At 51.0% G+C, this 14,654-nt stretch overlaps 1 pseudogene; it reads right to left on the reverse strand.

Annotated features, from left to right (window-relative positions):
- Positions 1–7,717: 7,717 nt before the first annotated feature.
- On the reverse strand, positions 7,718–14,440 carry LOC138262448 (ankyrin repeat domain-containing protein 54 pseudogene; annotated as a pseudogene).
- Between the last annotated feature and the right edge of the window lie 214 nt (positions 14,441–14,654).

Here is a 14,654-nt window from a genome sequence, read left to right on the forward strand (position 1 = left end):
CAGGTAAGGTGGGTCACTGATTTAAGGAGTTGAGACCTGTGCCAAGACAGCTTGGATAGTGTATGGGTGGAAGGACTGAAGGACACATTGCACTTGTTTAGTGTGCTGTGGTGGACTGATTACTTCATGTGTGTTATCATGTGACCATGAAACATGTTGTCATCAAGTGCAATTGAGCCATTCACCCTTCACATGGACTAAACACTCTTCTTGTATGACCTGTAGGTAGCCGTAGCTAATTTTCATCATTGCAGGCCACAGTGCCCGTGCCACAACCCTGACATATGTTTGTATCATACCACCATAGGTATGGTCATTGGATTATGATGGACCTATGATGAGGGACTTTTGTTCTTCAATCTGTCTGCATCTTAGTGTATGTGATGTTGGGTTACTTAGTTTTGGTATGCGAAAAGGCTCAAGCTGCTGACACCATTCACTTCTCTGTTTGCCTAATCTACAGGACAATGTCTGACATGGCCCTTTCTTCTCTGGTCTGGGGGATTGTACTTCTGTATATCTACCTTGACACAAATGAGTTAGCCATTCTTGACTATGCCAGTTCAAACATATGGAAAGCCTATGTGCTGTATAGTGAAATAAAATGTTTAGTGTGAGCAGATACTTGTACCAGTGTGTTTGTGTGTGTTTGTTGTAATCCATAGAAGGCACTGTACCTATAACATCCCTCCTTGCACTAATGTCTTCCCCATTAGCTTCATGGCCTTATATCTCTACATCGCAACAATTGATAAACGTTGTTATACATGGTATTTTTTGTGAATTTGTGCATAGAATGAAAACAAGGGACATTACGGATCAGAATAGTAAAGGGCTAAGTCATGGTGTATGAAATCATTTGTAGTGGATGTCACAGCATTTGAAGTTCAAAGTCCAGTGTACGCCTCTCATAGGCAATGGAAGGTGGCTGAAGGACAGTCAACAAAGTGGATATGTGGCACACAAAGGAGTTCCTTCAGGAGTTCCTTCAGAAAGAGGTCCATTGCTGACAGTGGTTGGTGTCTGGTCATATGTATCTCCTTGCATCTTAGCTGGACATCCCTGCTTCTGTGGGGGGGCTGCTGCTATAGAGGCAGGGGTGTCTGTGGTAGGTTCTTCCCCTGACAGGGCTTCCTTTCAAGTGGCTAGCACCAATGAAGAAGGGCCTGGTGTTGCTGCGCCTAAGGGAGGGGTAGAGTGTTGCTGACAATCCCTGATCAGGGTACTGCTAATGTCCCTTAACACCCCTGTTATGGTGGCTAGTTTGGTATTGGTGGCCTCCCACTGTTGAAGCATATCCATATGGATGCCCCTCTGCAGCTGCTTGATCTCCCAGAGTTTGGTCACTACCAAGCCCATCATGCCTTGGGACTCCTGCTCGACTTCTAAGAATTGGCTGATGGTGTCCTGGCCAGGAACATCCCCAATGGCCCAAAGAGGGTGGCCCACAGCATCCCTATCATACATTCTACTAACATGGGCCAGTGCCCTTGCCACAGGCTGCTCCCTACTATTAGTTCCTGGACCATCATTGTCTGAGGTGTTGTGCTGCGACTCAGGATCCTTGACCCGGGAGCACTAGATGGTTACCACTGTCAGAGGGACACAGGTTGGGGGTAGAATGGCCGCCTGTGAGGTCGAGGCAACCAGACTAGAAGGTCATGATGTGGGCACAGTGAGGCTCACTATAGGACTCTGACCAAGTTGCCCAGATAGGCCAGAACCATCCTCCACGTCCAGAGGTCCAGGAGTGTCATCATCACTGAGGGCTTCATCCAGGGTGATAGTGGCAGTCTCTTCTGTGGCCTCTGGGTGGCCAGTGGCAGCTTGACCTATTGATGTGAAAGATACAATGTTACTGGTGGTATTGTGACATCTACCTCCAAAAGTTTACAGTGACCTTTTGCAACGTATGTATACATAGTTGATTTTCAGGTTATCCAATTGTAACAGGTACCCATTGGTTGTATTGAGCTGACATTTGGAAGCATGCCAATTCCATTTAAGTCAAGCAGCTGCAGAATTTAGCAGTTCATTAGGACTTGGGAGGATGGGAAGAGATTTACATCTTGCCAGCAGTGCAGGCAATCAATGACCGGGCAGGATGTGGCTTAGTCCATTTTGAGACTTAGTTGAATGTTATGCATGCCAACCCAGGAGTTAGTTGTATATGTGATAGAAGTTATCATGTGGTCAGTACATTGTGAATGTATCTGCAGCCAATTACATTCTGTTGATGCATCTTGAGGTCCTGTTGATCATTTATTTTATGTTGCATAGTGATTGAGCTGTCTTTGCTGTCCTCAATAGTTTCATCTTGAATTAGCAGTTCAAGAGTGAGCTAAGTGGCCAGCCACATCTCAGAGTTGAGCATGATCTGTATATTGGTCCCTACTAGGTGAGAAAACATGATTTGAGAGTGATCAGGCTAGGAATTGTGGACTAGTAACCACTGTTCTGCTATTTGGAGTCACTTGAACAGGGTCTCCTGGGAGTTGCATTCAGGTCATTCCCTTAGTTCCTGACATTAGGCAAATGTGATCCTCCCAGGTGAGTAAACTTCCTTTGAGAGTTCTCTAACACATGCACTTGGTCAAGTGTATACTGGGTTGGTGATTGGAGTTAGCAACACAGGGCCCATTGGGCTGTACATTCAGGTCACTCTAACTAGTTCTCAACACTAGACAAATGTGATCCTCCCAGGAGAGTAAACTTCCAATGTGAGTGAACGAGCAAGAGTAATTGGACAGGTGTACACTGGGCTTGTATTTTGAGGTGGAGAGACATTGGCAGTAAATGCCGCTTACCGCCGCGCAGAAGACCGCCAACACACCGATGCGGTCGCGGAATTCCGCTACAACTATTACGACTCACAGCCCGGAATCTGCCAAAATCCAGACACCCACACAAGTCCACCATACTAAAGGTCAGTGATAAATTGGCGATAATAAAACCGACACTGTCACTCCAACAGGAATACGCCCACACTATCACGACCCAGGAATCCACGCAGCGGTCTTTCAACCGCGGTATTCCATTGGCGGTACACACCGCCGCGTTCAAAATACACACACACTTACAAAACACAACCACATTGGACAAATCAAAATACACACACCTGATACACATACACACACCACTCCCACACACCCAATACAATATAAAACACACACCCACATCACCCACAAACCCTTATGACCAGAATTGCGACAAAAGGCCAGAGAGAGACACCACCATCAGCAAACTAGCATCCACAGGCAATCAACACCATAATTCACACAACATCCACGCACCTCACACAACACACACAAACACATCCCCTCACACATCACAACACACACCACCTCACACATCACCCACACCACCACATGGCACCGCAAAGACACCCCAGGTTTTCTGAGGAGGAGCTCAGGGTCATGGTGGAGGAAATCATCCGGGTAGAGCCACAGCTATTCGGATCACAGGTGCAGCACACCTCCATAGCTAGGAAGATGGAGCTATGGCGCAGAATCGTGGACAGGGTCAACGCAGTGGGACAGCATCCAAGAACACGGGAATCCATCAGGAAGAGGTGGAACGACCTACGGGGGAAGGTGCGTTCTGTTGTCTCAAGACACCAGATTTCAGTTCAGAGGACTGGCGGCGGACCCCCACCTCCTCCCCCACAACTAACAACATGGGAGGAGCAGGTGTTGGCTATACTGCATCCTGAGGGACTCGCAGGAGCAGCTGGAGGAATGGACTCTGGTAAGTCAAATCTTAACTACCATATCCCCACCCTACCTGCATGCTATCACATACCCCCACCCTCACCCTTACCCCCTTACCCCCATCACTCCAACACCTCACATATGTCCCACTATCACAAACCACCTATCCCAACACCAAGCCCTGCATGCAACAACAAAGCATGGACACCCATCACCAAAGCATGTCCACTACAGATACCCACACAGACCCCAAAACAATTATCACACAAGGTCCTACACAAGAATGTAAGACTGGGGTACCGGGTCACCCACCCATTGCACAAGATGGCACACACAGATGCAATAATCATGCCTTTACACCCCTGCAGGACCCCTACCCAACGTCACCGGACAGGAGGTTCCAGACATGCCCACCAGCCCCACAGAAGAGGCCCACAGTGATGATAGCAGCTCTGTCCAACTGGATCTAGATGACCAGCCCGGTCCATCTGTGACCTTGGGACAGTCTGTTCCCCTGACACAGTCACAAGCCACCACAGAGCCTCCCCCCTCAGGAAACACCAGCACAGCACCCACCCAGCGGGCCCATACCTCTATCCCCAGGACACTTCAAGCAGCAGTGTGTCCACTACTACAGGGGACCCAGGCAAACCCACGAACCCAAGAACAGCAGGTACCTGGGGGCAGTGGGCACACAGTTCAGGGGACAGAGGCACAGGAAAACTGGGGAACTGGGAGGTCTGCTGTGCGACAGGGGGAGGACAGGTCCAGGGAACCCACTCTCCATGAGGCCCTCTCCAACATCATGGGAGCGTACCATAATTCCCAGGAGACGATGGCAATGGTACTGGCCAAGTTTCAGGAGACCCAGCAGCTGCAGGATGAACAGTATTTGGGGTTCAGGGAGGAACTCAAGTCTATCAACACCCCCCTGGTCACCATTGTAGGGATGCTGAAGGACCTTGTGAACACCAGGAGGGACACTGTGGCACAACAAGGGGTCCCTGACACTAGTCTGGACGATGAACTGCCCACCACCTCCGCCGGTGCTAGTGGACAGGAGGCAGCACCACAGGACCACGACACCAACACCCCACCCCCTGCAGATGGAGAACCACCCCGCAAACGGTCCCTGAGGTCCAGGACAAAGACAGAGAACAATGCCAAGACCCCTGCCAAGAAATGAGACCACCCTGAATGTCATCCTTCTGTCCCACTTTGTCACCCTGTCCATCCTTAAACTTCCCTAGCTCCACTTCCCATGCCCCTTTGGACAATGCACCTGTGAGACAAATAACTGGACTCTGCCATGGACATTCCTCCACCATCACCCCTGACCATTTTACAACCCCCTCCACTATTTTGCACTTAAATAAACACCCTTGAATCACAAAATAATCTGGAGTCAGTCTGTGCTTTCACAAATGTGTATTTGCAATAACTGAGGAAAATAGCAATGTCCATTGTATTGTCAACATACCTATGCCACACAGCTCTAGTCCATGAGGTAACATAGCAGAGGTCACACAGTGGGACCACATCTGTGAAATGGAAAGGCAAAGTGACAGGTCAGGGTCCATAAACTGGGTGAAAGTGACAGACATATGATAGGTCTAACAATTTTATTAGATGTAGGAGGCAGTAATGTCTTCTTACCTGTGTCTCACTGGAAGTATTGCTGGATCACGTTGTTTCTGTTGTTGAGATCCTCTTCTTCTGCCTCCTCTTCTTCACTGTCCACAGGCTCCACCGCTGCCACAAGACCTCCTTCTGGACCATCCTCCTGCAGAAAAGGCACCTGTCGTGGCAAAGCCAAGTTGTGCAGCATACAGCAGGCCGCGATGACCTGGCACACCTTCTTTGGAGAGTAGTACAGAGAACCACCTGTTATATGGAGGCACCGGAACCTGGCCTTCAGGAGGCCGAAGGTCCTTTCTATCACTCTCCTAGTTCACCCATGTGCCTCATTGTAGCGTTCCTCTGCTCTTGTCCTGGGATTTCTCACTGGGGTCAGTAGCCATGACAGGTTTGGGTAACCAGAGTCACCTGCAAATGTCGAGGGACAACTGTTAGACACACACTAACCATTAGGGACAACCCCAGACCCAGACAACTATTCATAGGGTATAGGGTCCTTGTCCTCACCTATTAGCCACACACAGTGCCTCTGGACTTGCCCCATCATATAAGGGATGCTGCTATTCCTCAGAATGTAAGCATCATGCACTGTGCCAGGAAACTTGGCGTTCACATGGGAGATGTACTGGTCGGCCAAACACGCCATCTGCACATTCATTGAATGGTAGCTCTTCCGGTTTCTGTACACCTGTTCACTCTTGCGGGGGGACCAAGGCCACATGTGTCCCATCAATGGCACCTATGATGTTGGGGATATGTCCCAGGGCATAGAAGTCACCTTTCACTGCAGGCAAATTTTCCACCTGAGGGAACACGATGTAGCTCCGCATGTGTTTCAGCAGGGCAGACAACACTCTGGACAACACGTTTGAGAACATAGGCTGGGACATCCCTGATGCTATGGCCACTGTTGTTTGAAAAGACCCACTTGCCAGGAAATGGAGTACTGACAGGACCTGCACTAGCGGGGAGATTCCTGTGGGATGGAGGACAGCTGACATCATGTCTGGCTCCAACTGGGCACACAGTTCCTGGATTGTGGCACGATCAAGTCTGTAGGTGACTATTATATGTCTCTCTTCCATTGTCAACAGGTCCACCAGCTATCTGTACACCGGAGGAAGCTGTCGTCTCCTCACCTGCCCCAGCGGACGTGCCCTATGGATGAGAACAGCGAGCACAGAGTCAGCCAACACTGAGGTAGTAAAAAAACAATTTTATTGCACACATTTGTCAATCCGCTATGTGCCTGTCTTTGTGTGTATGCAAGGCCTAGATATGTGTGACGCATTTAAAAGTAATGCCATGTGGCCCCCTGAAATGGCGGCTGCCTGACCTGTAATGTGGGACAAGGGGATATGAGGTAACTGCGCTGGCGTTGTACACCGTCGCAGTAGGTGGTCGAAGACCGCGGCACAATCCTGCATTAGTTAACATTGGGCCCTATGGGTCCCAGGAGCCAATGATGGTACACACCGCCGCGGACGTGACTGCCATGTTCTGTCTGTTCACTCACTTGTATATTTTCTTCAGTTCTTACGACAGACTGCCAACTCAGGCCAACCCCAATCACAGAACAAGTTTAGGCAGTTGGAAGGGGGCATCTGTATTACATATTAAACATTTCAAAACAAGCAAGAATGCACAGTAAGGAAGCAGTAGCTAGACAGGATATGCAAAGCTCCACAAATGGGGCAGGTGTCCTATTATGACCCAGCCTCAGTGACCTGGAAAACACTCCTTTTCTCCCATGCTAGCCAAGTATATGACGGTCGGGAAGGGGTTTCTTAGTCCACTAGAATTTACCACTCTGGATTTGTCTGTGGATTGCAAGCCAGTCTTTGCATGAAATTGCTATGTTTAAAAACTGCAGCAAAAAGCAGAAGCAGCAGAATTATGTTGTTCACCTGGAAAGGTAAAAAGAAAACAGTAATTAAATGATTTTGTCACAGTACAAGTGGTTGAAATCTCCCATCACTCTTCACATTTTTTGTGGTGGGGCTCACAGAAAATGTCACAGATAAAGCCTTTTTTCCATCACCACTGCCACTATTGTGGCTGGAAGAAAGCCATAATATTTTTCTTTCTGAAACTGAGATGAGATCTAGATATGGATTGCCAGCCATTTCTGTAAAGTCAAAATTAAAAAATAAAATGGCTTTTCTGACAGCCCTAATGTCACCTTTTCGTCCCATGCGAACATGACCTTCACCTCCATAAAAGCCCCTTAGCTCCAAGAGCGATCCAGCTCATATATATATATACTGTATATAAACCACTGTCCCAAACTGCCAGTTAAAAGGAAGCGATCCAGAACAAAAGGAAAATTGATATGTGAGGGACTCGGAATATCTTCAAAAGTATGGAATAGTTCAGATCACTGTATATGTCTGTGGGTACTGAAATTGCAACAGGACTGTGGAGCCAGACATATCAACTTGGTAGTTTGTGTCTTGAATTATCAACTTCAATTTAGGGCCATTAAAACCAAAAAGCACACACAGAGAATAGTTTGTTTCACCCATGCTCAGCAGTGGTGCTGTGCCAAACAATATTGCCAAATCAAGATGGGTTACACCATGTGAAGATTTTGTTCTCAGCATGCCAGTCTCCATTTGTCAGTATCCTTTGTGTGCAGCAGGCTCCATCGCCATCAACTACCTGTCCTCCATATTGTGCATCTGCAGGCTGAGCGAGGTGAAGCTGGTCAGAAGATCTGTCACTTCATCCACCTGTTCCTTGGTGCTGGTGATCTGCAAACGGGAGCACAGGTCATCCAACTGCTCTTTCTGCTCATGTCGGCCTAACTTGTCCAGGTACTCACAAAGCATCTGAATGATCTGTCGGACTTCCAGTCGCAGTGCCTTCAGACTCTGCGAGTGCCCTTCTTGCAAGATGTTCGGCTTTGATTTTGCCAAGTGGAGGGGTGTCCGTCCTGCTCGGTCCAAGGCATCCACCCTTGCACCTCCACAAAGCAATGTGGTGATGACCGGAACGTGATTGGTGCAGGCAGCCAAATGCAGGGGTGTGTTACCAAGCCCATCCCTCTGGTTCGGGTCAGCACCGTGGTCCAAGAGCAGGTGCACTATTTCATCGTTGCCATTACAGGAAGCAAAGTGCAGTGCGGTACGGCCTTTGTCATCTGCAGCACAAGGATCCACCCCATCCATGAGGAGGTGCTGCACAGTTTCAACGTCATTGCTGTTTTCTGCTTCACGGAGCTTCTTCAGGGCATAGACGTCTTTACCCAGCAGGCCGAGGTTCCTCCGCAGCCTCCTTGCACTCTTGAGTCTCTGTATGGCACTCCTCCTCTGTACCCGATCTACTCTAGGATGTTGCTGCCATAAGGTGCATGGAGGGCTGGTGGAAATGTCCAGTGTGATCCCTGGAGAAAGTAAACTAACACCTCCTCCTGTCCAGGCAATGGGGAATACCCCACCTTCTGCTGCCAGAGAGGCACCTTCACCCTTGGGACTCTGAACAGGCTCTGACCAGCCAAGACCTCCACTGCCCGTGGCTTGGAAATGCCCAGTTCACTCACTTGATACCTGATCTTCAACAGGAGAGGACCTACACTGCAAGTGCTGCTGTGACCTCAGTCTGTAAGCGACGATGGCTCATGTGTCTGGGGAAAGGGCCCCTGCCTTCACATCATTGGATAAACTAGTGGATGGGGTCCTCCCCCAGTACACGCTACTCTACAGTCCTCCAGACAAACAGGTGAGTACACTGTGAGCATGCTGTATGGGCAATGCCTGTTTGGAGTGGTGTGGATGAAAGATACGGGAGGGGGGATGAGGCCTGCATGATCGGACAGTGAGTGTATGTGCGTCAGGGCAAGGGTGGGAACGTGGGACAATGACTGTGACGGTCCGGACGGTTAAAGTTTTTCCTTTTCCCCTCTACTATTCCTGTAGGTCAGCGCCCACTAGAAGAAGGATATTTGGCGTGCCATCGCCAAAGACGTCCGGACCCTGGGGGTCCACCATAGACGGAGCACCCTCTGCCGTAAAAGATGGGAGGACATTCGCCGCTGGAGCAAGAAGATGGCGGAGGCCCAGCTGGGGATGGCCTCCCAATGTGGGAGGGGTGCCCGTCGCAACATGAACCCCCTGATGTTCCGGATCCTGACAGTGGCGTATCTGGAGTTGGATGGGTGCCTGAGGGCATCACAGCAGCCACAAGGGGGTCTGACTCTGCGCGCATTGGAGGTGTCTGGGTGGAGGAGGTGGGCAGTGGGCTCCCCTAGGCTAGGGCGAGCTTTGTAGACAAGGACCCTTTGTGAGGCAGGCCAAGTGGCACCCCAACCCCACCAGTGGTAAGAGCCATCTACACCTAGTCAGGCTCCTGTGACTTCCATGTGTGCAGGAATCGGGCATAGGCATGTACCCCATGTCCCTGTGATTAATTAGGGAACTCTATGTGCATGTCGTAGTGCAGAGGGCTGCTGTGTCTGTAGTGTCCGCCAACAGTAGCGGTATTGCATGCACTGAACATGTCTTTCTTCTTGCTCCCCCCCCCTTTTTGTGGTCTCCCTTTTCTTGTGTGCATTAGCATCATCAGGCGGAGGAGCTGTGCCACCAAAGCAGGAGGGAGCTGCATCCCACATGGCCCTGGAGGGCGAGAAAAACAGAGTCTGAAGTCACCAGTGGAACAGAGGGCGAGGGAAGCTCCCCGGCGGGGACAGGAGCAGAGATCAGCGACACCGACTCCTCCTCTGATGGGAGCTCCCTTGCGGTGGCGGGCCCCTCTGTGCCCACATCTACAGGTACATCACCAGCACCGCCCTCCCAGCAGCCCCATAGCGTGTGTCCAGTGGACGCTCACCCAGGAGGGTGGGCATCTCCTTCGCCCCAGGCACCTCAGGCCCTGCCCCAGTCAGCCCTGCTGCCCTCAGTGAGGAGGCAATTGACCGCCTGAGATCCCTCACTGTTGGGCAGTCTACCATTCTGAATGCCATCCAGGGTGTAGAGAGGCAGTTGCAACAGACAAATGCATACCTGGAGGGCATTCATTCTGGCCAGGCAGCCAACAGGGCCAACAGCGAGCATTTCAGGCTCTGGCCTCAGCACTGATGGCAGCCATTGTCCCTGTGTACAGCCTCCGCCCTCCAACTTCCTCCACCCGGACCCAATCCCCAGTACGTCAGCCTATCCCAAACACACTATCAGACCAGCATGCCCACACCTCAACACACAAGGGTGGCTCTGGCAAACATAAGCACCACACATCCCACAGGCATTTACACAAGCATCATACCCATGCACACATACCAACATCTACTGCCTCCACTGTGTCCCCCTCCTCCATGTCTCCCTCCTCCCTTCCTGTCACGTCTCCACTCACACCTGCATGCACTACATCTTCAGCCACTACCTCCATCACCAGCCCACCCATCACCACACACCGCTCACGTGCACTCACCACCCGCACTACCATTCACACATCCCATGTGTCCTCTCCCAGTGTGTCTGTGAGCCCTCCTCCCAAAGTAAACAAATGCAGTCACACACCCACCCAACAGTCATCCACCTCATGACACCCTCTAGCCCATGCACCTTCACCCAAAGTCAGCAAAGAACACCTTCTACATCCACTACTCCACTCCCAAAATCGCTCCATCTACCCGTCCCAGTGTGTCTAAAAAGCCTTTCCTATCAAATGTTGACCTCTTCCCTACACCTCCCCCACCCCGTCCGTCCCCTAAGGCCCGCCTTTCCAGGTCCCAACCCAGCACCTCAGCCACCACATCACCGGGCACAGTGGTGCCAGCAATAGCCAGATTTTATAGTGCGCCAAACAACAGGGCTGCCAGTGTCCCAAGGAGCGAGGCCAAGGACATTCCCCCACCTCCAAAACAGAAAAAGTTGCCCACATCCTGGAGGGAGAAGGCCAAAACACCTGCCACCAAGGCCTCAGGCAAGACAATTGTTGGAAGTGGCAAGACAGCTGCACCAAAGTCCAAGGTGGGGAAGGGCCTGAAAATGAAAGGCAAGTCAACGTCGCCGCCAACCTGCACGGTGGACAAGACCGCCACCTGCACCGCCACATGCACCGCCACCACGGACACCACCGCCAGCACCCCAGATACTGAGCCCTTCACCCGCACCGCAGACACTGTGCCCTTCAGTAGCACCGCTGTCAGTGAGCCTGCCACCAGCACCGCTGCTACTGACACCCTCGCCAGCACCGCAGTCAGTGAGCCTGCCACCAGCACCGCTGCTACTGACACCACCGCCAGCACCGCAGTCAGTGAGCCCGCCACCAGCACCGCCGCTACTGACACCGCTGCCAGCACGGCAGTCAGTGAGCCAGCCACCGGCACCACAGTCAGTGATGCCGCCAACAGCACCGCTGCCACAATGCCTGCCACAAGCACCGCCGCTACTGACCCCACCGCCAGCACCTTCAGCGGCCCGAGACATCGCTGCCATCCCCAGTTGTCATTCGTACTAGGCTGCTGGTCAGTTCCAGGGGCCTGGGCAGCTTGCATGTTGCACCACCGTCAGTGGAGTGTCACATCCACTACCTCAGTCCTTGGCAGGATGAAGCATTCTGGGCACAAAGCCCCCTCCATAACCAGTGGAGAAAGACATCCAATACCTCTGTCCTTGGCAGGATAAAGCACTCTGGGCACAAAGCCCCCTCCAGAACCAGTGGAGAAAGACATCCACTACCTCTGTCCTTGGCAGGATGAAGCACTCTGGGCACAAAGCCCCCCCCAGAAACAGTGGAGACTGTTATCCACTCGAGAGACTGTGGCTTTGCACTCCCCAGGATAAAGCAGTGGGCAAACCACCCACTGGAGAGACTTGAGAGAATGTGGCTCAGCTCTCCCCAGGAGAAAGCAGTGGGAAAACCACCCACTGGAGAGACTTGAGAGACTGTGGCTTTGCACTCCCCAGGATAAAGCAGTGGGCAAACCACCCACTGGAGAGACTTGAGAGACTGTGGCTTTGCACTCCCCAGGATACATCAATGGGCATGGAGCCCCCTCGTGGAGCTGGCATCGTGCACTCATCTCGCTGAGGTGCCCCCCCCTTCCCCTTCCCCCTGAGGTGCCTCTTTTATTTCGATCTGATGCCCCTGCAGTTTTCTCTCCGTTTCAATCGGGTATCGAGTGTGTGCCTCACCCATGCATTTTGGGCCTAGTGGTCCACGGACTATATAGGTGCAGTACCTGGATTTGAATTCTTGGTGTACATAATTGTTTATAGTGTATATATATTTTTGACTAATGGATTATTCTTGATTACAATGGTTACAATCATTTCCTTTTGTCATTGCGTTCTTCCAGGGGAGGTTGGGGGATGTAAATGTAATGTTGCAGCATGTATTTGTGTGTATGTTGTTGTGGGTGAGGGTAGGGGTGTTGCATGTGTGTGTCACTCTCTTTTCCCTCCCCCTCCCCTGTGTTGTAGGTGTAGTACTCACCGTGTTCGTCACCGCCGTCGTTCGTGCTCCTGGTAGAGGACCAGGAAGACTATCGCAGGGAGGATTTGGAGTTCAGGCTCCATGGGGTCCTGGTTCCTCATGGGGTGTGTAGAGGTGAGTGTTTTCCCTTCCAAGTCCTGTTTCCGCCGTGTTTTTGTTCACGTTGAATCCGCCCCGGAAAAGGTGGCGGATTGGCCTGTCATAATAGTTTGGGCAGTACATTGTCTTCCACCTGTCTGTTGGCGGTGACCGCCATGCTGTTTGTTTGTACCACCGTGGCGGTCGGAATGTTAAAGTGGCTGTCTATTTTGGCGGTTTCTGCCATGGTCATAATTCCATTTTTTTTACCGCCGGCCTATTGGCGGTTTTACCGCCGCTTTACCACCGTCCACCAGGGTTGTAATGAGGGGAAGATTCTCCTGGCCTTAGCAGTCGTATCACTCCATCTACTTAATACGTTTAAGAAATATCATCCCCCTCCCCAAAGTTAGAACACTTCTTTTGTGATTTCCCAAGCAAGAGTAGTTGGAGAAGAGGACACTGGACTGGTGGTTGGCGTGACAGTAAGAGAGCCTCCTGTGAGTTGTAGTCATGTAACTCCCTGTACTATACACACTGTACAAATGGTAGCCTCCTGGGTGAGTGCACTTAAACTGAGAGTTAGGACACAGGGGTCTTTTGAGGCGAGTACACTTGTCTGGTGTTTGGAGATGGAAGAACAGTGCCTGATGTCAGTTGCTGTGCTGCCACTCTCATTGCTCTCCAATACTTGACAAATGCTATCCCTCCAGGTGAGTAAGCTTCATTTGGGAATTGACAAACAGTGGTCTTTGGAGAAGAGAACACTGTGCTGGTGTTTGTAATTACAGATACAGGGCCTGCTTTGAGTGGCAGTCATCACTCACTCCAGTACATACTCTTGACCAATGTTCTCCCCCTAGTGAGCACATTCCACTTGAGTGCTCAATAACAGATATATTTAAGCAAGTGAGCACTGTTCTGGTGTTTGGAGGTTGTTACAAATGGGGTCTTTGGTTGGCAGTCAGGGTTCCCCCTGTCCAAGCAAGGACCCTCACTCTAGTCACCCTCAGTTAACCCCCGCTCACCCTCTTGGTAGCTTGGCATGAGCAGGCAGGCTTTACTTGAGAAGCAATGTGTAAAGTACTCAATGAAAGCACTACAAAATGACACAACACAGGTTTAGAAAAATAGGTAATATTTATCTAAACAAAACAAGACCAAAATGATAAACATCTGACATACACAAGCTGTTATGAAATTTAAAAAGAATAAGAGTGTTAATCCTTAGACAACAGTGAGAACACCCTGCGAGCGTGCATTGAAAAAGGCCAGCGATGTGTAGATTTCTCACCTGCAAGTGAGAACACGCACCATTCCAACTCCGGTCCGGTCGGCATGCGTCGTTTCTTTTCTTCCGCAAGAGAGCCATGTGTTGATCCGGATGGACACCTCGGGTCCAGGCAGGCTTTGCGTTGATTTTGCGTGCCCAGTGATGTTGCGTTGAAATCCGGTTGCACGGTGTCAAGAATCCGCACTGCGTGGGAGCTTGTGTCGTTAATAGTAGCCGCTGCAGGTGTTGGGTGCCGTTTCTTCAGCCATGTTGCGTTGTTCTCCCAGCCGCGATGCAGGTGGAGCATCGATTTTTGCCGCTAGGCTGGTGGCGTGTCGTTTATCAGCCGCAAAGCAGGTGGTGCGTCAAACATTTCCCCGCACCACAGTCTTTGCATGGATTTCTGTCCTTTTCCACTAGTTGCACCTTTCAAGGGCCCAGAGGCAGGTTAGGGCACCACTTGGCAGGCAGGACTCTCAGCAGAAAGCCCAGGTGCTGGCAGACAGAAGTCTTTGTTGTCC

Source organism: Pleurodeles waltl, chromosome 10, assembly GCF_031143425.1.
Source record: "Pleurodeles waltl isolate 20211129_DDA chromosome 10, aPleWal1.hap1.20221129, whole genome shotgun sequence".
NCBI classification, from domain to species: domain Eukaryota; kingdom Metazoa; phylum Chordata; class Amphibia; order Caudata; family Salamandridae; genus Pleurodeles; species Pleurodeles waltl.